The sequence below is a fragment of the Nelumbo nucifera genome, chromosome 8, assembly GCF_055504915.1.
Source record: "Nelumbo nucifera cultivar China Antique chromosome 8, China Antique-T2T, whole genome shotgun sequence".
Classification (NCBI taxonomy): Eukaryota; Viridiplantae; Streptophyta; class Magnoliopsida; order Proteales; family Nelumbonaceae; genus Nelumbo; species Nelumbo nucifera.
The window spans coordinates 26362693-26386171 of NC_142656.1; the positions used below are offsets into that span (position 1 = coordinate 26362693).

Genomic DNA, 23479 nt, shown 5'->3' on the forward strand with positions numbered 1-23479 from the left:
ATCTCGTGGGTCCACACAAACGAACCCACTCTGTGGTCAAACCGATATCAACCCTCCATATTTTGATCCATAACCACCCACTATTAGATTAGAAACCCGGTTTGAGCCTTCTTAGGACCGGTTTTGACCCAAATTTACAAAATTACAAAATTGCCCCTAAACTTCCCAAAAATTTAAAGTAAACTTTTCAATTCACCATAATACACCGTTCACATACCCTTCCTGTCGACAGCGGCGGTGAACCAATGGCATCCCTCCGGCCATTCTCTCTCTCTCTCTTATTCATTTAGAATCCTCTTAGCGGTACTGTTCATCTTCTTCGAGTTCTCCACACCTGATGTCTTCTTGTTCTTTCCTGTTTTCTCTCCATCAATCTTTTCCACCTCTCCTCTATCTATGCATTCCATTTTCTCCTCTTCCCCTCATTTTCCCTCAATTAAACTCCCTTCCTCTTGGTAATGTTCTCTCACCTCAATTAAACTCCCTCCCGGTTCCTCTGTTACCACAGGCTAAATCCGATCCCGCGTTCTCTACTCCTGATCAATCCTTCTTCGGCGTTTTTGGTCAATCTCTGGTGGAAACGAATGAATCGAGCTCTCACCTGCAGCAACGAATGAATCTAGGCCTAAATCTCTTCAGGGAGCCGACGGAACACCAGCCGGCTTCTATAAATTCCCACCGTCAATCCAGGTTTGTAAACGTTTCTTTGTTGGTTATTTAGAAATTGAACAAGCCTTTCCAGGTTTTAACGATTGTCGTCTTCTCTTTCGTAAAGTGTTACTGTTCAATTTGTTTATTCTTTTTTATTGAAGTTTAAAATCGGTTTGAATAGGAAGGTTAGAAAGTTTCGGTTTCCCTGCATATCATTCTCCTTCTAGCTGGGTTGAAATTTTGTATGTTCATATGTTGTATTAACTGGTACTGGCATCGGAGTTGCTCTAGTGTTAATCCAGTATCATGTAGGCTTTAGTTTTGTGAATTGAGTCAAGTAGCTAATGGGCACGAAAGGAACCGACTACCGAGTTTGGACGAGAGGACAAAGTCATCCAAATAAAAAATAATAATAATAATAAAAGGAGAATAGATAAAATAATAAATAAATTGGATAGAAGGGTGAAATGGAGGGAACTAACTCAGTAGGCACAGACTTGTTTGGCGGAAAGAACAAGCTCTAAATGGGAAGTAATAATAAAAAAAATGATGAAGAGAAATACATATAAACAAAGATATAAAAAGAAAAAAGAAAAAAATTAAAAATATATGTATATAAGATGTAATAATCAAAAAATAAAAAGAGTTTCATGAGAAAAATGATAATAATTAATAAAATAAAAAAGGAAAACAAAAGAAAATATAAAAATGTAAAAGACAAAACAAGAAAATGAAAATAATAAAAAAATAATAATTCCATCAAACAAATAAAGTCAAATTGGGTTTCATAAGAAAAAAAATGTAAAAATATACAAATATATAAATATGAAAGAAATAATAAAATAAAAATATAGTTAGGGAAAGAACCTCCTGTGTTGTTTTATTCTTTACTTGTTTTGCTTTATTATGTTCTTAGTTAATTGAATAATCATGTATTTATGACCATGCTTATTTGAGATGTCATGTGGGCCCCACCTATTGGACTTGGGAGAGGGGTGTCTAACCCCTTCCCTCTCCCATCTGAGTCTTATTTGGACTGGTGTAGTTGGTACCTCCAGCTTTTTGGAGTCACTGTTGAAACAAAATGTGTTTTGATGCAATTCCTAGAGGGTCCCATCACCTTTACTTCCTAATCTAATGGGTGGTGACTCCATTTCTAGCCCAAATGAGTCGTTTTCCGATTCTCACAGACTGGCGACTCCACCGAAGAGTTCTTGGACCATAGGTGGGGCTCACATGGGGCCCGTTTAGCTTGATTGACATTTTTTGTATATATGCATGATTTTGCATTATTTTCACTATAATAATAACTGATCATTTTCCTAATGATTAGACAATTGTTTTATTTTTATTATTGCTTATCTACTTATTCGCACTTTACAAACATCATCTTGCATTAGATTTAGCATCCTATTGTCCTATAAGAGTGTGTCGTACGCTTAAGCCTCAGGACCAAAGTACGTGTACACTATGCTGAAATCCCTCAACCACCCACCAACCTGAGAAGCTCATTTGTCCAATGGGTGGAGGTTTGAAGGTTGGAGATCTTGTTGGAACTTTGAGTCTAGGTGCCTAACTGTTTCCCTTTCCCATTCGAGTCTTATCCAGACTGGTGTACGTAGTACCTTGGGCTTTTTGGAGTCACTATTGAAACAAAATGAGTTTTGGTGCAATTCCCAGAGGTCCCATCACCTCCACTTCCTAATCTGATAGGTGGTGACTCCATTTCTAGTCTAAGTAAGTTATATTCCGATTCTCACAACCATTGAATGGGTTGAACCGGTCAACGGTTCGATAGCCTAGGTCAATAGGTTGTTGACTGATTCAACGATTTTTGGCCAAAGATTGGGTTTGGGGTAAAACAGAACTGGTTGTCTGGATGGTTTTTTGGCCAAATGGTCCAACCATCCAGATCAACGACAATTCAAAAACCATGCTTATTACCCTTCATTGATCTATGCTATAAATTATTTTATATGCACAAGAGATTAGGGGTGCAACTTGGACGAACAAGGCAACTCAAGGATGGCTAAGATGCTTAGTTGGTATGTTAGTTGGTTCCTTTCAGTAGATATGGGGATTCTGAATTTCAAATCCTGTAGATAGGGGCACAAATGGTCCAACCATCCAGATCAACGATAGTTCAAAAACCATGCTTAATACCCTTCATTGATCTATGCAATAAATTATTTTATATGCACAAGAGATTAGGGTTGCAACTTGGGCGGACAAGGCAATTCAAGGATGGCTAAGATGCTTAGTTGGTATGTTAGCTAGTTCCTTTTATTAGATACAGGGATTCCGAATTCAAATCCTGTAGATATTGGGAATGAGTTTACATTTGTGCCCCACTAAGGGCACCCCACAATGCCCCACAATACCCCACAACACATCCTGACCTTGTATCGGGAACATCTCTCAATGATAAGTATGGAGATTATGAGACATCATCGAAAGATATTCTCAATACAAGGTTGGATTGTGCTATGGGGCATTGTGGGGCGCAAATGTGAACTCATTGAGAATGGGGGAGAAGTTACAAGTGTAGTGATGCGCTACTTAAAAAATTGGCCCCTATGGGGGATTCGGATGTATCGGCAAATATCTAAAAAAAACATGGGTGGCCCAATCCTAGCCTGGACTGACCCAACCCATATTTTATACAGGTTGGGTTTAGATTTTTGGTCATCATACTGGTCCTGCACCCAATAGTTTGGGTTTTTCATGTTTTGGGTTAGGCTTAGGTTTAGCCATCTAGCCTTAGCCCTAACCCTGCGGTAGCCCATACCTAGCCAACATAAATTAGCCCTTAATCATTAGATCTCCTAGGGATAAATTTAGATTTTGAGAAATAAATTGTGATTCAGAGAGTTCATATTCTAGTAATGTAGAATTGTAGAAATCATGTGGATAGATGCCACATCATTCTTCCATGTAAGCGAGTCGAGACTACTCGGGTCATAGTAATCGAGTTTGAGGTTCACAATAATATTTATAAATAAATACATGTATAATTGATTTTCAAATTATATTTTTATTTATAATATTTATAATATTAATTTATTTATAATTTATAATATTATTTTATTTATAATCAGCTCGAGTAGCTCTCAAGTATCAACTTGAGTCGAGTTTGAGCCAAATATATGAAACTCGACATAGGTCGAGTTGAGTTTGGAGTTTTGTGTTTTTTGTATCATGCTCAACCTTGAATAGCATCATACTTGGCTTGAATTGACTCGATAACACCTCTAGTTCACCCAAACAAAATGAAAAATGTATCTTCATCTTCACATACACCATTAAAAGAAGGTCTATGCGGATTTGGGTTGAACCCAACCCATTTACTTTTTTTCTTAGAGGTAGGAGAGAATTGCAAGGATATTCAAAAACAAAAGTAGCTTAATAAATACGGTGTTTTAGAAAATATTGGTAAGAAAGTTCTCGGTTGGCTATAAACGAATTATTTAAAGACAAAGATTATAACTCCTTTTTTGGTATATAATAATATTTTTGTAAAGTAGGAATTTGGGGTATAGGGTTGCTTGAGCAATGATTGTTTAATTCCTGTGTACAACAACTTCTTGTACATTCTTTTTGGCTGTATTGTTAATATTATAACTTTACCTTTCTCAAAAAAAAAAGCACTTATTCATATTTTTCCTTACAATATATAGAGTTTCACTTCAGCTGTGGATAACCAAGTTGGATTGTTCTGTTATTTTGCTTTTAACCCCAGCCAATTATGCCACTTTGTGCTGGATGCTTGTAGCTTTGTTAACATTTTTTTTTGTTGATTTCCACAATATCCAACTATCATGTGAGACATAGAAGATAGAAGTCTCCACTCTTTTTAGCTTTAGCTCATACCTAAAATCATGGTTTTTAAAAACCAAACCGGATCGGGCAGTCAGACTGGAAAAACTAGGAATTTGTCACCTAATTGGTTTCATTTTACCCAAAACTGTTTTTTGGTCAAAACCATAGATTTGGTTAGTGAACATTGACCCGGACAACAGTTTTTGGCCATTTTTGCTTTTTTAATTTTTTAATTTTTTTTCTATCAGAGCGAGTTGTCCATTCAAACCAAACAGCCAAACCATTCGACCCGGGAACCAAACCTAGAACGATTCCTTGTCTAGCCAAGTTTTAAAAACCTTACCTAAAATAACTTATATGAGACTATACTTATGTTTAATCAATAAACACCATCCCAACCAATTTTACTAGATAAAATGTAAAATTTATGTAGATAGAACAATAAGTATACATATTTTATATTGTCCGATAGAATACTAGGTGTTCAAGACCAAATAACCCTTAACTTAGATTTGAATTCAAATTTATGTAGCTGTCATTCTTTTTGAAGACATAGCATCCCTATAAAACAATGAGCAAAGCCACTTATATAATCATTATACAAATCTATTACCACAATATTAGGGAGTCAAAGAGGCAAGTTAATTGGTTTTAAGATCTATCAAGCTCCCTGACATGTATATCCACTACCCACAAATAGAGGTGTAAATCGGGTTGTGTCGCCCGCGGTTCGACATGAACTTAGACCGGACCAGCCCGACCTGACACGACGGCCCATGGGCCATGCCAGTCCCGGCATGACCATGCGGGACGTGTTGGGCCTGGGGTTTTAGGTCAACGGTCTGGCATGACACGACACGATCGAGTGGGCTAGCACAACCCAGCCCGTAGCCTAGCCCATATATATTATTTATATATTTTGTATATATTATATATATTTATATAATTTTATTTAAATTATAATTATATAATAATATATAGTATATAATATATTAATATAATAAATAATTTTTTTAATTGTATTATACTAATTTATTTAATTATTGTATAAATAAGCAATTGTATACACAAAATTCATATAAAATTAAATTTTTTTTTGTTAATTTTTTTAAATAAATAGCTTTGGCCCGATCCGGGGACTGACCTGCCCCAAGGCTTGGCCCACAGACCAATCGGCTTGTGGCATGGCACGGCACAACACAGGCCTAGGCTATGGGCTATGTCAGGCCAACCCCTAAAATTTTCACTAGGGAGGATGGCACGGCCCACCGGCCAGCACGACATGGCTCACACTTTGCACATGGCACTGGCTTGGCACGGTCCACTTTACATCTCTACACACAAAATGGTAGATGAAAGACAAAGTATGGATAAGAACAACACATATACACAATTCAGTGGTCTTTTTCCTTTTTTTTTTTTTGATAAATCAGACTTTATAGAGAATTAAACATGAATAAGTCCTAGCCTCGTTTTATTCCTACATATGTATAGAACCTACTTAGAACTCTGATGTAGCGCAGTTTGACTACTCCCAGCTGGAGGGTGATCTGGCTTCCAATCAAGCAACGAGCTGGATCAATCTAAAAGATGATAGATTAGAGAACCCGGGGTGGCTAACCCGGCGAGGTCGCTCCGATGCTTAAGTTAGTATCTGCGAGCTGAATGCTTTTGAGAATTTGGGAGAGCTAAAGAGCTAGAGAGTATAGTGATCACGCGTACCTGGGCCCTAGAGAGGTTGTTGCTCTTATATATCTGAGCTGCCGTGGGTTTCGCGGAACGGTTCCGGGATCTTCGGCCTGAGTGGATGAGATTCGTTTCCGCTTTAGTCCGGGAGTAACGTATCAGTCAATGAAATCTACCGTTTCCGCCCGATCCGGTCGGGGAGAGGATATGGTTTGCCGTTACGCGGCGTGATCCCGTGAGGTCCGGAGTCTGTTAGCTCATCGTGATACCGAGGGGTTCAGGGTCTGGTAGAGAAACTTTTGGAGTCGTTATGTGGCGGTTCGAGTTGTTAGCCCCGAGCTGATACTTTAGTTCTTTAGTTTCGAACTGAATTGGATGCCGAGGTGAGCTTTGGGCCGAAGTGCCCCGACGTCGAGGTGGGTTTTGGGCCGAGGTGGTTGAATACCTGAGCTCAAACGTTGCGAACTAGGCTTGCCAGGCTAAGCTGTCATCCCTTAGTCAAGTCATGTCCACGTGTCCCCTTTTCGCTAGGTTGCGCCAAATCACCCTTCATCAATTGCCCCCCACTCCCCGAACCGAGGGTCTCAACTTAGTGTTGGGAGTTCATGACGAGTCCAGGTGGATTTGGCATGAGGTCTAGGCGGCTTGACGGGCGAATCATTGGTCGGACCTGTTCGGCCACCCGGCTCAACCAGGAATAACCCAGGTCGCATCTAATTTACGCGCGGACGTCACGCCGTTTATAAACTCTATGGATGTCAAAATATGCGCTAAATCAATTTCAACCTCGGGGGTCATGCAACCGGATTTCCTAGGAGTCGTTGGATCGTGGTGATCTCAATCGGATTCCCTTAGCTCTCTCTTTTTCGATTTCGTGTCTTTCCATCATGTCTAGCTTTAGTTTTGATAGCCTCTTAGACGGGAGCAGTGAATCCGCTGGAGCCGAGGTGGGTACCTCGGCTCAGGCTGTAGATCCTCGTTCTACCGAGGAGGTTACTTCGGGTCAGGATGCAGTCCACGGTCCTCCCAAGGGGGACTCACCTCGGGGGGAGCGAGAGGCCTCCATTAACCTGGCTTCCACCTCACATCGAGGTCGGTTGCCAGATAACTTTGGCCCGTCCACAATGACGGCGGACAGACTCCTATCCCTAGTAGCCCGGTACAGACTTCCTAACGACCTCATGTACAATTTCCCTTGGGAGCATGGTCACAACGAGATCGTGATCTTCAAGGAACAGCTCATAGCTGGTCTTCGTCTTCCACTTCACCCCTTCATAGTCAAAATCATAAAGTTGTTCAACATCATCATAAACCAGTTGCACTCAAACTCCATCCGCAACGTCGTAGATACCATTTCTCTTTTCCACGACTATAGTCTTCCTCTTGACCTCGACATTTTTTCTTCTATTCTTTCCATCAAGAAGAACTCATCTTGTGTTCTGCCCGAGTATAGGCGAACTTATTACCTATCACCTCGTCCTGGCTTTAAACTTTTGCACGAGCTCCCGAACGAGGTCCCGACTTGGAAGAGGCACTATTTCATGGCCCGCAACACTAAGGGGTGGCCTTTCCCGACTCATTGGAGTGCAGCCATCCAAGACCCCGGTGTTAGGCTGGACCTGAAGACAAGAGAGGCGCTCCGATTTTGGGCAGAGCTCGGCATGAAATTCAAAGACTTCATGACCGAGAAGAAGCTCGTGTAGGCCAGTTTAAGTCTTGGTAGGTCGCTGTTTGTTATATTTTCTCTTTGCTTTACTTCGGTATGGTATTTGACAACTCATTTTTTGTTGCAGCTATCATAGACATCCCCGCCAACGAACTCTTCAGGAGTATGAAGAAGGGGAAAAAGAAGAGAGCCTCAAAAAGGGCGCGCGCATTGAGTCCCCACCAGCCGTCGTTCCAGAGCCCAAGCAGCCATCAACCACCGAACAGCCTCTAGTGGTAGACCTGATCGAGGAGGACTCGGGCAAGCTCTCCCCGCCCTGTGTGCCCGAGGAGGCTACGCCTTCGGGGCCCGCCTCGGCATCTGCCGCTTCTTCAAGCATCGACGACAAAGCTCGGAGCATTTTGACTCTGAAATTCGGCCTCCTCAAGAGCAAGGGAGCGAGTATTTGCGGAGGAGGTTGTTGGCTGGGCCAAACTGCCGGTTGCCCAGCTCGGAGCCTGAGCGTCTACTCACTGCATGGTGGTAAGTTTTTGGACTTGTCTTCTTCAATTTGTCTTGTACTTGGCTTTTTACATGCTGACGCTTGTTTTCTTTTCTTGGTAGGTGAATTCCACCATTCACGCCTTGGCTTATCAGTCCGAGGTGAAATTGAAGCGGGCCCTCGCAGCCGAGGAGTCTTCCCGTAAAACCCATGCCGAGCTGAACTTAGCCCGCAATGAAAATAACCAGCTAAAGAAGGACGCACGAGCTAAGAAGGAGCTACTCACGTTGCTGATGTCGGAGAAGGAGGAGCTCGAGGAGCGCGAGGCGGCCTTGAAGAGGGAGCTCGAGGAGCAAGAGGTGGCACTGAAGAGGGAGGTGGAGAATCTCGAGGCTCACGTGAAGGAGCAAACTGAGATACTTCTTCAGGCAATGGAGGAGGTCAAGGTTAAGGCCGTTGAGGAGTACACGTCTTCGACGAAGGTACTGGAAAGAGATGGTCAAGGTGGGGACGGCGAGCTACCACAAAGGTTTTAAACTTAGCAGGTGGTTGACTCGACACGAGTTCCCCCATCTCGACCTCAGTGTCATAACCGCTTCGAAGATTACAGAGGTGATGGTTGTCGAAGCTGCTCAAGATCCGGACTCCGAAGTAGAAAGTGACGACGACCTGTTCGATGAGGAGGAGGGGGCCGGTGCTGGCGAGAGCCGCATGGAGACAGATCCTCCAGCCGAAGCCTCCAACAGGGGTGAGGAGCCCCGAAGTGACTAGATGCCTTTTTTCTTGGACCCCCTTCTGTAATACACCGAGCTTGGTGCACTGTAATTTTTTTTTTTTTTTTTTTGTACTCGACATGCCATATCAATGAAATACAAATATTTTTCAGAATCTTTGTGCAAGAATCTCTTTTTTTCTTCTAAGTGTAGACAACTCCCGAACTAGCAAACTAAATCGAATAAGAGTAGATTTTTTCCTAAGTGTCGGTTACCCCAAACTGTCGAGCTAACGAGTTGGACTCTGAGTAGGGATAATTTCGAATCGTTGTACGCCAAGGTGGGCGGACACTATAGGGTATACACCCGACTTGTCTGCACACAGGCTACTTGTTTAGGTGTTGGTTATCCCTTAGTGTCGAGCCATTGGGTTTGACTTCAAATGGGATCAACTTGTTGTTATATGTCGAGGTAGGCTAGACATCGTAGGGTTTATACCCAAACTGTCTATGCCTCAGGCACGAGAACTGGTCTTCCTATGCCGAAGAGGCGACTATGACTTATCGTAGTGCCGAGGTCTTATATCAGCTCGGCATCATGGCCCTTGGGCTTCTGGGAGTGACTCGCAGTCCTCTCTCTAGTTCGGTGATCCTTCTTGACCAGTTCAGCGGTCACGAGAAGTACTTTCTTATGTTGTCGATGTTCCACGCTCGAGGTACTTGCTTCCCTTCCAAAGTCTCGAGCTCGTACATGCCTTCCCCAAACACCCGTCTTACTCAGTACGGACCTTCCCAATTCGGTCCGAGCTTACCAACACCAGGCTCAGGTACCATAACCTTCCGAAGAACTAGGTCGCCGACGCAGAAGTGCATTTTCTGACCCGGGCATTATAGTACCGAGCTACTCTCTTTTGGTAAGTTGCAGTTCGGATGTATGTCAGGTCTCGTACCTCTTCTACCAGGTCTAGTTTGGTACAGAGCTTGTCATCATTCGTCTCCTCATCATAGGCCTCCAAATGTAGTGTGGGCATCTCGATTTCTGTTGGGATCACCGCTTCTGTGCTGTAAGTGAGGTTGAAAAGAGCCTCACCTGTGGCAGTTTTAATGGTAGTTTAGTAGGCCCAAAGGACATTGGGCAGCTCGTCTACCCACAACCCCTTGGCTCGAGTTAAGCGAGCTTTCAGTCCGCGAACTATTGCTCTGTTAGTGACTTCCGCTTACCCGTTTGCCTGGGGGTGTGCCACCCAGGAGAAATTTTGTTGGATTCCTATTTCGGCACACCAATTTTGAAACTTGATATCCTCAAACTACTTTCCATTATCAGAGATGAGTACCCGAGGTAGCCCAAAGCGACATATTATGTTCTTCTAGAAGAAATTTTGTAAGTTGTAGACTGTGATTGTTGCCAATGGTTCGGCTTCCACCCACTTCGTAAAGTAGTCTACTGCTACGACCAGAAACCTCCTTTGCCCTGTCGCTGGCAGGAATGGGCCAAGGATGTCGATTCCCCACTACGCGAAGGGCCATGGGCTAGTGAGGTATTTCAGATCGGCAATAGGTCGATGGTGGATGTTAGTGTGCCTCTGACACCTATCGCACTTCTTGACGAGCTCGAGTGGATCCGCCTTCATCTTGGGCCAGTAATAGCCTTGCCGCAACGCCTTCTGTGCGAGCCTTCATGGGTGTCGCGAAGTACGTACTCAGCCTCTGAGGGTCACAAGCAGCGCAGGTAGGGCAGCGTAAAGGACCTTCTGTACAGTTGTTCATCTATAAGGACATACTTAGTTGACTGACGCTCTACCCTTCGGGTCGCACTGCATTCTGCAGGTAGGGTCCCGTTAAGCAGGTAACTTACGAGTGGGTCAATCCAGCTCGGTTCCACTTGTGCTACGGGAGCGACCTCTCCTGCCCCCCCCCCGGGAATGCTAGGCTGAGGTAAGTCCTCTATATACATGATTTGCATGGTGTTACTGCTTGTGCTGGCTAATCGGGACAAGGCGTCGGCTTCAGCGTTCTCGGACCTCGAAATCTATCTGATGAAGTATGAAATGAAGTCGTGCAGGATCTCTCTAACTTTGGCCAAGTAGGCAGCCATAGTGGGGTCGCGGGCTTCATATTTACTAGTGACTTGGTTGACTACGAGCTGTGAGTTGCTGCATACAATAAGGTGCTTTGCCTTCATTTCCCTTGCTAGGTTTAATCCGGCGACCAATGCTTCATACTCTGCTTCGTTGTTTGATGCCGCAAATCCGAATTGGAGTGCGTATTCCAGCTTCACTTCGCTTGGTCCGAATCAGTCCTGCACCGCTTCCTTGCTGGTTGGACGAGTCGTCAACGTGGAGAATCCAAGGCTCCTCGTCCCAGGTCAGACCTTCTCAGACTGGGACTGGCGCCGCTCTGGTTGAAGCTTTCGTCGTGTGTTCGAGCTCGGCCAACTCAGGATTTGCGGTACTAAATGTGCATTCCGCCACAAAATCGGCCAAGGCTTGGGCTTTGATTGCCGTTTGAGGTTCATATCGGATATCGTACTCGCTTAATTCGATATACCATTTCGTTAGTCTGCCAGATACCTCGGGTTTGAGCATAATCTATCTCAGAGGCTTGTTGGTGAGGACGACGATAGTGTGGGTTTGGAAGTATGGGCGAAATTTGCGAGCTGCTATGATTAGCGCGTACGCTAATTTCTCGATCTCTGGGTACCTAGTTTTTACGTCCTGCAAAACTTTACTAACATAGTAGATGGGTCGTTGGACCCAATCTACTTCTTTGATTAGTATCGAGTTGATACTAAGTACAGTTTTAACACATCCCCTCGTCACTCGCGGAGAGGTACAGTTTTAACACATCCCCTTCCTTGGGCTGAATTAGAACCGGGGTGGTACCTAGGTATCTTTTCAGTTCGCCGAAGGCAAACTGACATTCTGTAGTCCATTCGAAGTCCTTACTCTTTTTTATGGATTTAAAAAAGGGTAGGCAGCGATCTGTTTTGGAATAGTTTTTGAGACTAACGACCGTCCTACTAGCCCCAAATTTAGGATTGATAAATTTGGGACTTACCTATTCTTCGTCAATTTCATATTTGAGTTTTTGATATCTTCTTGTTAAAATTCTCCCGCAAGTTCACTCTCATAGAATAGTCTTGATACTACGTAGCTGCGCATAGTGGGGGCCCATTACTAGAATTCACATTGGCGCCCATTGGATGCTCGTTGGTTAGCTGATATTTTTGGTAATGTAATTATGTAAAAAGATAGATAACGCCGTTGCCGGGGATCGAACCCGGGTCACCCGCGTGACAGGCGGGAATACTCACCACTATACTACAACGACTTATTGGCTACTCATTTAGAAATTTTGTACACATAGTTTCTTACTTTGCATTTAGTACAATTTAAATTTTAGTTTACACGTTTAAATGGAATTTTATATAAAAACGCCAGTACAGACATCACACAAAATTTGTTTGGTTGGTTGAGTAACTATTTGGAGCGGTATTATGTTTGGTATTGTCATTGCTACCTGAAAAATATATGTAATGTTTACATTCGCTTTGCATATGACAATTTTAGATGATGACAAAAAATAGTAATAATAATATATTTTCAAAGTTTTTAAATTTTTTATATTTTTATGCATATAAAATTATTTTTTATTTATTAAATTAATAATGATTCTTATTTATCACACTTTTTATTTAATATGATGAATATATGATATTGGAGATATGTTAAAGTGTTTTCTACATTTTTTTTTTGTAATTTTTATATTTTTATCTTTTTTAATTTTTATTATTTAACTATGGCATCAAGGATTAATGTATTTGACACAAAAAGGTTGAATTATTGGACCACCACCAAATAGGAACGTAGTCCCATTTTTGGTTATTTTTAAGTTTTATATTTTATTTCTGTGGACAATAAAAATAATTCTTTTTAATCACACTTATTTTTCTTTAACATATTTACCTATGGTGGTAGTGATGGTGGTGTGGCTTTGATGTTGAGGAAGAGATAAGAATGGGAGATTAGGGTTGGTTAGGGAAACCTAGGAAACAAGGATGGGCGAATAAGGATGAATGGTGGGAAGATAGAATATATATATATATTAGAGAGAGAGAGAGAGAGAGAGAGAGGAGGGTTCATGCATGCATGGAGTTAAGGGTTCACGAATATTCTTAAGGTGGTTAATTTGAGTGCCCAAGTTGATTTGACAGGGACATGCATTAGACTGGTGGGACCAATTACCAATCTGTGCAGACCAATTACCAATCTGTGCAGACCTAAATTACCTAAATTACTTTCTACTACATTTTTTGTGATATTTATTTTCATTTTAAAAAGTTTTATTATTTAACTATGACCTATTTGACCTAGAAGGTTGAATTATTTATTTGCCACCATGATGGAAGAATAGATTGGTCTTTTGTTTAGTAAAAGAAAACATGTGTTATATTGTTAAAAGTATTGAATATCGATCCATTTGATAAAATTTATTGGTGAAAGAAAGCTTAAATCTAGTATTCAATAACAGAGAATAGGAGTTAATGTCTTAAATACAGAAACTAAGGCTTAGTTTAGAAAGAGTACAAATAGAAATATATGAAGTGCAAAACCTTGTATTTTGTATTATTTTACATGTATTTGTATTGTATATATTTGTATTCGTACTCTTCCCAAACTGAGCCAAAAGAATTGAATGAAGTAAAAAATTGTATGTATATGTGATTTTTTTCTTAACTAAAATGCCCATCATATAAAATGCCAAAGACTCCAAAGTTCTTTCTCGGGATAAAGTCTCTGATACTCAAAGTCAAGCAATCAGGGTACAGAGAGAGAGGCCGAGCTAGTGTATATTACTGGCCCATGGCTTGGTCCAGTGGATAAGGCCGAGCTAGTGTATATTATTGTTAGAATCTTTATTATCAGATTCTGGGCTTTTTGGCCCATGGCTTGGTCCATTGGATAAGGCCGACTTAGTGTATATAAATGTTAGAATCTTTCTTATCCAATTCTGGGCTTGCTGGCCCATGGCTTGGTCCAGTAGATTAGGCCAGGATTAGAGATCACAGATTTGGTTGTTGGACCAATTATATGATCACTATACTCAATGCTCAGCTGTGCCATGACTGCCCAGTTAAACGCTTGTAGCCTGTATTACTTGCAAGTGCCTCCTTTATTTTCTTCCTAAAGACTAACAACTCCTCGCCTTCCCTTGCCCTCCCCCAAAAGCTAAAAAGAGAAAAAATGCAATATTTTTCCCTTACTAAAACGAAAATGCCTAGACTGAGCCAGGTCTGTTTAATAGAAATTAGACCTATTCCTGACCCATGAGCTGAGAATGAAGCCCATATCTGCTTAGATGGGACCCAATCTAAAGCTGGGCTGAGATTAGACTAAACCTGGCCCAGTAAAGAGTGTTATACTGTTATATCTTGTTTTTAATTGATCACGAGTTGCAAAAGATGAACTTCTTTTATTTTAAACTAAGGTATATATGTGTCAATGGACCTGGTCTGTCCATAAGGCCATTTTTTTTTATCAGTAGGTCTATTTTCAATTCTAACACAACATTTTCTAGGACCCTTTCATGTTATCTCTTGTAACCTGTTCTAGTGGAATTATGTTATCTCTTGTAATCCTATCAGGCCTCAAAGTGTGGAGTGAATGCCCAGAGTTCGGTGTCATGGGAGATATGATTGCTTCACAGGATTTGGAAGCAACCTTTTCAGTTTTGATCATTCAACAGCATCGATTAAGATATACTTGCATCCTCTTTATATCATGTCAATTTGCATAAGATTGTTACTTGCAATATGTATCTCAATATAGCTTTCAATACTCTTTTGGGAATAATTTCAATTGATTTAAGGTTCTTGTTTATTTTTCTGTCTTCTTTGGCAGCAAAATATACTGTATTTGGATCATATGCAATGAAAACCCAGTTTGCAAACGAGTAATATTAGACTATATTTGTAGACTAAATGTAAATGCTGTTTTCACCACAAAATCTAGAAACAATCGAATTAATATAAACAAAGTTTATTTTTCATGCCTCTGGTTACTTTGTTGGGTAGATATGTTAGTTAAGACACAGTAATCTGGCTGGACCTAGAATTTTTGGCAATTGATTAAGAATTATCTTATTTAGGTAAATCAAACATAATCTGGAACCAGAGCTAGCAGGGGTTTTTGGGGGTGTGGAATTAGTGTAAAGGAAAAAAGAAATAGTGTATAGTGAGGGCATTTTTAACTCCAAATTCATGTAAAAAAAAGTGAGTTGTCACCAGGGAATGGGTTCATTTCATAGAACCCAACTGACCTTGCTATTGTAAAACCAAAATCATTTAAAACTTGAGATAAAGCTCCCAGAAATATTTCTTCAACACTGTTCTTTGTTTCTCTAGCCAATAGCTTGAAATTTTATCTAGTTACTTAACCATGGATCTGGCATTACATTGCAGAGGTCTTTATTGTTTCTACCATCCCATACTGTTCTAAATTAAATGCAATTCGATTGAAGACCAGCTAACACTTGTTTGACCGGCTTCTTTTAGTTGGCAATTCTTACAGATGAAGTTCCAGAACTTATTCTCAGTGCCTTAATTTAACCTTAGATTGAGGGATGAACCAAAACTAGACTTCCCTTGGACAAGGTCACTCAAGAAAGTGGTAGTCTGTTGTTTCTTGTTAGAACATAACTTGTTGACCTCCTCAGGTATCCTTGATCCCATTTTTGTAGGGACTGCCTTCATGGGTCTTTGCTAGAACTTCCCTAATTTCTTATAGACGGTAACAATTATCAGCTAGTAGTTTGAGAAAGAGATCCACTGGTCAAATAAGTATAAACATGTTTATACATTCACTACATACGCATACATACATGTACAAACACATATATACACAATGCATATATGTATGTATGTATGTATTTGAACTTTGAATAGAATGGAATGGCAGAATGGGAATTGTCAATTGGGCATATATCGGATCGGAATCAACCTGTTAAAATGGGTGGTTAAGATACTGCCTATATTAAAATGGATCGGATATTGTTCCCATTTAAGAGTCCACTCAATTCCCAATCTAGATTTGGGAAGGGGGAAAGGCCCACAGGCAGGCCAGAACTTTTCAGATTTAAACCTAGATTTTTACTGCATTTTACAATTCCTTGATTCTTTTATAAATTTTGTGTTTCTAGTTTATTTTTTAAAAACAGAAAGTATCCAATCTGAAGCTACTTTAATTCACCCACAACCATTTCACTTCTTTTTTATTAGAAAACTAAATCTAGTCATATAAGGCATATTTTGACAGAAATATATAATGATGCCCAAACACTTGTGTCATTTCTACACTTATTGTCTACTACGCTGGTACATTTAATTTCCTCTCCATAGTGTCCATTTTCGATCATGTAATTTTCTTTTATTGCTAGTAAAATATATACTAGAAAATGTCACCTTCTTCAGACGCATCAATTAATTAAATCGACAAAAAAAACACACAGGTGTCAAACTCTTAGAAATGACCCCAAGCAATTTTACCAAGTTATAACCTAGGTTTTCTATTTATTGATGAGGTTTCAGCAAAACCTAAACATTTAAAAACATTTAGGAACTATATTAGGATCAAATGCCAATGTGTGAGAGAGAGATTTACCTGTCGATCTTCCTTTATAGTTCGAGTTTCAGTTTCTTGCTTTTTCTTAAATCAAACAAAGAGAGAGAGATGATGACTGAGGGAGAGAGAATCAACCGGGAAAGGAGAGAGCGGCAAGAAGACAAATCGTGAAGAGGGAGAGGAGTGGAGTGTGTGATTTGTACGGGGGAGATCGGCTTCAGTCAGAGCAAAGTCTGTTATTGTTCGAATAGCCTTTGTAGCCTTGCATCGGGAATATCTTTGTACTTTTATGCTTTATTTTATGGGGAGATATTCCTAATGCAAGGCTATGATGATTATCTGAATGGATTTGTTCTGACTGATATTTAGCGACAGTTTTAAACGACTGTCGTTAAAGACGCCGAACAGCCATATCATAACCTACCGCTAGAAATATAATTTTTTGTAGTGAACCTTCCCCATCATGTCTCTTAAGGAATATAATTAGATTACACTTCTCAACTATCCCACACATTGTTAGTTTCTCCTAAGATAACAAAAATTAATTATTTAAGCAAATGCAGCCTCAAGAACAAAACTAGCTTAATAAACAAAGTGTTTCAGAAAATCTTGGTGAAAAAGTTTTCTTGGTTGGCTGTAAACAAATTATAATTGTAGCTTTGTTAACTTTTTACTGGGTGGTTGTAGCTTTGTTAATCTTTTTCATTGGATAGGTTGCTATAGTACCCAACTGTCATGTGAGACATAGAAGCTAAAAGCCTCCACCCTCTTTAGCTTTAGCTTATACCTAAAATAACTTTTATAAGAAACTTATAAGTCTAACAAATAAACACTATTCAAACCAATTTTACTGATAGATTAAGTGTGAATTTTATGTAAACATGAGTATATATATTTTAATGTTGTCAGATAGAATTCGGGTGTTCAAATCCAACAATTCATGGGTTTCATGCATCCAATAGGAGCTTGGGGTATGCCAGAAATTGCAGTCTCGTATTTGGGGCTATCAGTGGCAGAAAATATAAATTTGATGAACATTTAAATGTGATTTTGTCTTTTCTTGGTTTTTAGTATGGGATTGTTTGGTATTTTGTGTTTTTTGGGTCTATTAGGCATTGTTTCATTGGTTCAAGTGTTTTAATGGGTCAAGAATGGGTTTGACATTAGCCATCACCCTTTTAAGATTTCAGGTTAGGCCAGATGACGTGGTAATTTAATCTAGTACACCGAAATGAGATCTTGTTAGTTTAACGTTCAAATGGATGAATCTAGTCATGAAATTTGACGTGTTGGGGTTCTCTGGGTCTCTGAACTCAGTGGTGATGTTTGATTGGTCAAATGAGGTCGGGATGATTGAGATCTATGGTTGACAAGTTTGGATCAACGAGATTTACTGAAATAGAATATTTGTTTGATGGAAGGTCAAACGGGGAATTTTGGAATGAAGTTTGGTGGGTGGGCACTTTTTAACGTCTTAAAACTAATGGAAGTAGTGGATATTTGATCAGAGGTTTAGATTCACTTATTTGGTTTTGGTCTAGGTTTTAGCTAATTGTTTGTCACCTAACAAAAAGGCTTGAAATGGAATCTCACTTTTTTAATGGTCAAATAAAGGAGTTTGGTCGTAAAATTTGATGTGCTAGGGTTTTTTGGGTTTTTGAACACAGTGGTGAGGTCTAATTGGTTAAGTAAAGTTGGGATGATGGATGGTAAGATCTAATTAATGAGATTTGCTTAAATATGATATATGCTTGATGGGGGGTCAAACGGGTGAATTTTGAGTTACAATTTGGTGGGTAGGCATGGATTAAGGGGTGATTTCAAGTGGATAGTTCTGATCTGAGAAAGATATGGTCAATATTGATAGTCATTTAGGGTTGTTAGAATGGGATCTTGATGTTTTTGCGGTTGATCATTGTAGATTTGTGGTGAGATTCGCTAGTTGATTGTTTCCTAGTGATCTTAGGGTGATGGATATGTTGGACTTGATTTTCGGGAGTTGGAGTTTGAATATCACATGGATTGGGGTCGTTAGCAAGGGGCTAGTATGATGAATGATGGATCTTTGGAGTTTAGCCATGAAAATTGGCATGTAACCAAGTTGTAGTTTTCCAAGTCTAGGAATGGTGTCTGATCGGATGTTGATGTTGATTTCATGGTTGTTATTTGTCTTGTGGATTGTATCAAAGGAGGGTACTTTAGACTTTGGAAAGTCTCAAGTTGATTTGGTTGTGTTTTTGAGTTTTTTGGGGTCTAAGAGGGGGTACAAAGAGGTAGGGCGAAGGGACCGAGCAAATATTGGGTGTTAACACCATGTTTGGGAGTGCTTAAAAATAAGTGCTTATTTGGGTCATTAAGCACTTATTGATATTTGGGAAATAAGCCCGAAATAAGTACTTATTTTAAAAATAAGGGCTTATATTTTAAGCCAAATTTCCAACCTTTTTTAAGTGCTTATACAATAAGCACTTATTCAGTTTGTTTTCTTCCAAAACTATCCCTAATTGAATTTTGTAAAAGTGCTTTCATAAAAGTACTTATACAAAAGTACTTTTGTAAATGTGCTTTCGTAAAAATACTTCTATAAAAGTACTTTCATAAAAATAATTTTATTAAAGTGCTTTCATAAAGTACTTTCATAAAAGTGTTTTTATAATAGTGCTTTCATAAAAGTACCTTCATAAAAATGCTTTCATAAGGGCATATTTTTGAGAATTTGAAAGAAAATAAATGACAAAATAGTCACAAATGCATAGGCCTGTAAATGAAGCAAATTCAAATCGCATCATGTCGCATTCGAATTTGAATTCGATTACAAAACTGATTATTCAAATTCGAATTCGAATTCAAATTCGGCGGATATTAAAAATTAAAAATTGAATCCGAATTTGACTAGATAGTCGAATAATCCAATATTCGATTAATTTGAAATCGATGAATTACTTCCTAATTCTTGAAGTCCAAGAATGAGCCCTCTTGTTCCCTTTGAATGAATTATGGAGAAAGTCTTATCTTGTTTTCTTTGAATGAACAAAGTATATACACTATTTCTATAAATGAAGAAGACGAATGAACATGAGAAAAAATAGAAAAGTAAAATAAGAAACCTAATAAAATCTAGAACAAACAGCGAAGAAGACGAACAAAGAACAAGGAGAAAGCAAGAGAGGGATGGAGGGAGAGACTGCAACATTTTTTTTCGTTTACCATAAAACAAATGGGTGATAGTTGCAACTATGTTATTCATTTAATGTGAAACTCTCTTTTGTTTCATTGATACATGATCTTTACTTTCAATATGTGTTGTTCTTTTTTTCTTTTTGAAATCTCTTCCATGAAAATCAACAAAACCAGATGCTAGGAAGGAAGTCAATGTAGGGGAATGAAAAAATGAGAGATACAAGGGAGGGAAACGGGGGGAGATGAGACGAGCAGGTTGAAGTAATTAATGCATTTTTATCACCTATCAACTAATGAAAATATGTCTGAACCAAATGGTCTTATCATGGCAGAAGCAATTAGTTCTTTTTTTATTTTTCATATTAAAATAAGAGCATATAATAATATAATATAAAAAGTTAAAGATACTTGATCGATGTTCTAACTTTTAAGACAAGTATCTTTCTTTTATATTATATTATTATAATAATCAAATTCGGATAATTATTGAATCGGATTGACATGTATTCGAATTCAATTCGACTATTTAATTGGTACAAAGCATATATTTGAATTCGACTGTTTGCATCATTCAAATTATTCGAATTTGAACCGATTATATCAGATGTCGAATTCGAATTTGGATTTTCGAATACCATTGACACTCCTACAAATGCTTATTGGAGAAAAAGATTACCAAACGCCCAAATAAGTGCTTATTTTTTAAAATAAGCATTTGAAAAAATTGGGTGCCAAATACTAAAAAGTGCTTATTTGAATAGCACTTGTTGCTAAGCATTTATTCAATAAACACTTGTTTTTAACTTGGCACACCCAAAAATGACCTTAATGCCCTAGCCTCATTTTATTTCTGCATACCTAGAGCTACTTAGAACTTGTATTACAAATAACTGTAATACAACATAACAAAGCATGAACTGCTATTAAGAGATTAAGACTGAATTTTGAAGAAGAAAAAAAAAGAAGAAGCCATTAAAAGTTAAGACTAAAATAATAGAATATATAATATTTATTTAAAAATTAAAACAAAAATTTGGAATCACAAGACAGCACAAAAGAGGAAGAAGAGTAAGAAAAGGGTAATGGGACTTACCTGCTCTTCGTCCAAGTTCGCTCTTATGGTCTCATGATTTACCTCTCGTCATTTGATAAAACAAGCTAACCAACGAGACCTAATGGGCTAATTCTAATTCGATATACCACGTCAGCTGAGCATAGTGGTGGCCCATTATTAGGCTGATCTGACGTGTTATTATAGATTGAGTTTACGTGGTTTTTTTTTGGGGGGGAGAATGACCAATCAGCCCAGATCAGAATTTTATAGCCCCAAAGTACAGGGGGGAATGCATCCAAGACCTGTGATTTGATGATGCCAAATTCAGGTTTATAAGGGGGAGAGGGCTAGTAGTAGGGGGCCTGGAATTCAGAATTCTGCATCGTGTGTATCTGTACTTGTACATTAGTTGTTGGTAATGAAAAAATTTGATATGCCGTTGCCGGGGATCAAACCCGGGTCTCCCGCGTGACAGGCGGGAATACTCACCACTATACTACAACGACCTGATATTTTTTAAATATTTTCTTTTGTTGTATTGGTACCATTTACATTTTAGGTTATAACGTTTGAATAGATTTTCATGTAAAAATCCAATAAAGGCATGCACAAATTGAACAAGTATTTTGAGCTGGTACTATGTTTACATTCGATAATGTGTTTTGCACATAGTAATTTTATATGATGACTAAAATAGTAATAATATTTTTCCAAATTTTTTAATATATAATTTTATTTATTAAATTAACAATAATTCTTATTTATCACATTTTTTGTTTAATATGATGAATATATGATATATTGGGGATTCGTCAAAGTGTTTTTCACATTTCTTTTTGTAATTTTTATATTTTCTCTTTTATAATGTTTATTATTTGACGCAAAATGTTGAATTGTTGACTCACCACTAAATAGGGAAGTAGTTCCATTTTTGGATCATTTTTAAGTTTTGTATTTGTATTTTATTTCCATGGGCAATAAAAACAATTTTTCTTTTTACATGCGTAAGGCAGTGTTGGTAGTAGTTTTGGCTTTGAGAGGAAGATGAGAATGGGAGATTAGGATTTGGTTAAGGAAACCTAGAAAACAAGGATGAGTGATTAAGTGGGCGAATAAGGGATTACCTTAAAAAGAAGTGAGCCAATAAGGAATGGATGATGGGATGACAAAAGGCCCCATTCGCTTTTCTGTAAGTTACTTACCTGGATAAATGTAGTTACTTGGGCAAAATTTTCCTCAGAAACTGGGTGGAAAAGTTATTTACCCACCTAAGAGATGGATATTACTTATCCGGAAAGTGATAGCTAGGAAAATAAACTTTCCCTGATCCTCTGAAAAAGGAATATGGGATTCTTGGTCAATGGGAACCAAAATCCCATTGACCAACTTTCCCCCTCTCAAAATCCAAAAAAAGAACATCCCCAAGATGTCTCCTTCTCCATTAGAAGAACCTCTATTTAGTGAGGGAGAGAAGGGCTCATGCATGGATGGACTTAAGGGCTCCCAAATATTCTTAATGTGGTTAACTTGAGTGCCCAAGTTGATTTGATAGAAACATGTATCAGACCACAGTGTGGGACCAATTACCAATTTGTGCAGACCTTAACTACTTTCTTCTATTTTTTTTTGTAATTTTTAGATTTATTTATTTATTTTATTTTAAAACATTTTATTATTTAACTATGACATCATGTCTTGACCTATTTGACCTAGAAGTTTGAGTTATTTATTTGCCACCATCATGGAAGAATGGATTGGTCTTTTGTTTAGTTAAAAAGCATAGGCTTTATATCGTTAAAAGTACTAATTGATGAAAAAATACTTAAATATAAGATTCAATAAGAAAGAATGGAAGTTACTAAACCTAATTAGAGAGAATAGAATGAAGTAAAAGATAAATGTGTGTATGTGAATTTTTTCTTGATTAAAATGTCAATAACAGAAAATGTCAAAGAATCCAAAGTTCTTTCTTAAGGATAAAGTCTCTGATACACAAGTCAAGCAATCAGGGTGCCAGAGAGAGAGAGAGAGATGGGTCGAGCTAGAGTATATAAATGTTAGAATCTTTGTTATCCAATTCTGGGCTTGCTGGCCCATGGCTTGGTCCAGTGGATTAGGCTGGGCTTAGATATCACATATTTGGTTCTTGGGCCAATTATATGATCACAAAGTATATGTTTGGCATTGATTCTGCAGTTGCAGATGTGTGGGTTTTGGAATCGTTGCTGTCAAGTAGGAAGTTTCCTGCAGTAATAGTAACCTTTTCTATTTGGTACGAATACTCCAGGAAACGTTTTCTGCACTTCTATTCATTCTCCAGTGCCACATCACTGCCCTATTGGCAGCAACGAGCTGCAGCTCCAGGAAACGCCAAATTTAGTGTTACTCCAAGTATGCCTTCTCGATTTCCAAGATGTGGCTTGGAACACTATTTTCTATGAAAAAATAGTTTCAAACAGATGACTATTTCCTAAAGCACCATTTTTTCCTACGTAGTGCTGATGTGGTGCTGTTGCTCCAGGAAACAACAACAATGCCAAACAGTCGCTAAAATGCTCAGCTGTGCCATGACTGTGCAGTTAAATGCTGATGTGGCGCTGATGTTGCTTGT

The 23479-nt window shown here is 38.8% G+C and overlaps 1 long non-coding RNA gene and 2 other non-coding genes across 3 annotated transcripts; 1 reads left to right on the forward strand and 2 right to left on the reverse strand.

Annotated features, from left to right (window-relative positions):
* Nucleotides 1–221: 221 nt before the first annotated feature.
* LOC148789786 (uncharacterized) lies at nt 222–9550 on the forward strand. Its single transcript, XR_016079745.1, has 3 exons — nt 222–690; nt 7950–8344; nt 8426–9550. It is a non-coding gene; the product is annotated as an uncharacterized LOC148789786 (long non-coding RNA).
* A 2723-nt stretch (nt 9551–12273) lies between these two features.
* TRNAD-GUC (transfer RNA aspartic acid (anticodon GUC)) lies at nt 12274–12345 on the reverse strand. Its single transcript has one exon. It is a non-coding gene; the product is annotated as a tRNA-Asp (tRNA).
* Nucleotides 12346–21302: 8957 nt separating this feature from the next.
* Nucleotides 21303–21374, reverse strand: TRNAD-GUC (transfer RNA aspartic acid (anticodon GUC)). Its single transcript has one exon. It is a non-coding gene; the product is annotated as a tRNA-Asp (tRNA).
* Between the last annotated feature and the right edge of the window lie 2105 nt (nt 21375–23479).